General features: G+C 45.6%; 1 non-coding gene across 1 annotated transcript; it reads right to left on the reverse strand.

The window, feature by feature from the left end:
- Positions 1–1,181: 1,181 nt before the first annotated feature.
- On the reverse strand, positions 1,182–1,264 carry trnal-uag (transfer RNA leucine (anticodon UAG)). Its single transcript has one exon. It is a non-coding gene; the product is annotated as a tRNA-Leu (tRNA).
- Positions 1,265–2,399: the final 1,135 nt, after the last annotated feature.

Genomic DNA, 2,399 nt, shown 5'->3' on the forward strand with positions numbered 1-2,399 from the left:
TGCCATGCTGAACCTGTTACTCCAAGGTTGGAGAGAGTGGACAAGAGAATGCTGTGATTCACTGTGTCAAAGGCTGCGGAGAGGTCAAGAAGAATGAGGACCGATGACAGTTTGGCTGCTTTGGCTACATGAAGCTTCTCAGTAACAGCTACAAGTGCTGTTTCCGTAGAATGCGCTGCCTTGAAGCCAGACTGGTACGGATCATGGAGGTCATTCTAAATAAGAAAGGAAGATAGTTGGTTATAGACAGCACGTTCAAGAATTTTGGATAGAAAAGAGAGGAGTGAGACAGGTCTGTAGTTGTTAATGTCTGTAGTGTCTAGTGTAGGTTTCTTAAGAAGGGGAATGACCTGAGCCTTCTTAAAAGCAGTAGGGACGACACCTAATGTCAGGGAGTTGTTGATGATGGGTGTGATGAAGGGGATTAGGTCTGTGAGATGTCTTTGAGGATGGTGGATGGTATAGGGTCGAGTGTGCATGTAGTGGGATTGCTGGATGAGAGGAGCTGTGCAACCTCATCCATGGTGAGTGGGGTGAAGCTGGTGAGTGTGTTGGTGGGTTGAGGGTCAGTTGAAAGTGGGTCAGTCGGAGAGAAGGATTGATTGATTTTGTCAATCTTGTCCTGAAAGAATGTTGCAAAGTCAGTAGCAGTAAGAGGGGCAGATGGGGGAGGAGGAAGAGGGTTCAGAAGAGAGGAAAAGATAGCATGAAGCTTACGTGGGTCAGCAGCAGATTGTTCAAGCTTGGCTTTGTAAAAAGATGTTTTTGAAGCAGTCACATCGGATGAGAACCTGGACAGCAGATCGTGGTAGGAGTGGAGATCAACACCAAGCTTAGATTTCCTCCACTTTCTCTCAGCTGCCCTTAATTCTCTTCTGTTGCTGCGCAATGCATCTGAAAGCCAAGGAGCAGGGTGAGAAGGTTTTTCTCGTTTAAGGGTAAGAGGACAGAGCTGATCGAGGACAGAGCTGATCGAGGACAATATTAAACCAGTTAAACATGGCCTACTACTGCTGATATCTCACAAATCAGTGATTATAAATTATTAATGGCATTTGAAATAATGAATGGCATTTGAAATAATAAAAAACTAAGACTAAGATTTGTACTAACTTATGTCTCTTTTCACATTATTATGTATGGTAGAGGGTTAAAGATGTAAATTTGTACAAAGCATGAGATGTCAGAAGTGGGATTCGAACCCACGCCTCCAGGGGAGACTGCGACCTAAACGCAGCGCCTTAGACCGCTCGGCCATCCTGACTAGCTAGAGTACCACAGATACCATCCTCGCCTCACAAGGAATAATATTTGTACAAATTCCTTAATCTTTTTACATTATTATGTATGGTAAATTTACTGACTGTAACCCATTTGCTGCACTGTACACTTTGTCACTACGCTGTAAACCATATATCAATAGAAAGGGAGCCCCATATGAGCACTCCAACTGACCAAATAATGTTTTTTGGGTGAACCATTGTTAGCACTGTAACGGCACTAGCATGTTAGGGTGTGTTTTCTCTGGTATGAGTGTATTAGGTACAGCCTTCTTGTTGGGTTTTTAACTGACTGGATTATTTTTTAAGATTATTTATTATTTTTTAAGAGCTCAAACCCTGTTGTGCACCACCCTTAGGCCAGACTTGGTGCTCTGGTCCCCTTCATTGAAGTCTGTATACATCACAGAGCTCACAGTTCCATGGGAGAATTCAACAGAAGAGGCCTATGAGCGCAAGAAACTGCGCCACACAGAACTGGCAGCAGATGCTGCTGGCTGCTGAAAGAACTTGGCATCCATGGACAGGCTCTACGACAAACAATTAGATCAGTCTCTGAAGCGGCCGAAAGAAGCAGCCAGTGGATATGGATCAAGCGGAAGGACCATTGCTGGGCTCAAAGAGCATCGACAGCACCCGCTCACTAATTCCCACCACACCCCATCCCATTAGAGAACCCAGGTCACAACCCTCCAGGAGGAGGATGAACAAGGTATACGATTAGTGCTAGGCTTGACTCGGGGAAGAGGACACCCCCTGCCTTGCATAGTCCCGTGGGCTGCGCCACTTAAATAACCAGGCAATTCTCATGATTGGGCATGGGACACAAGCTCAGGTTTGATCATCCTGTAGCTGTATCGAACCCACGCCTCCAGGGGAGACTGCGACCTGAACGATAAAGGATTTTATTTGTGAACTTCAGCTCCGCATTTAACACGATCATCCCCAATAAACTGGTCAGCAAACTGGTGAACCTGGGCCTGAATTCCTCAATGTGCACCTGGATTATGGATTTTCTCACTGGACGTCCACAAAAGGTCAAAATTGGCAACCACACCTCCTCCACCCTCATCCTAAACACAGGAACGCCGCAGGGTTGTGTGATAAGCCCTATGCTTT

This window comes from Trichomycterus rosablanca, unplaced genomic scaffold (assembly GCF_030014385.1).
Source record: "Trichomycterus rosablanca isolate fTriRos1 unplaced genomic scaffold, fTriRos1.hap1 scaffold_173, whole genome shotgun sequence".
NCBI lineage: Eukaryota > Metazoa > Chordata > Actinopteri > Siluriformes > Trichomycteridae > Trichomycterus > Trichomycterus rosablanca.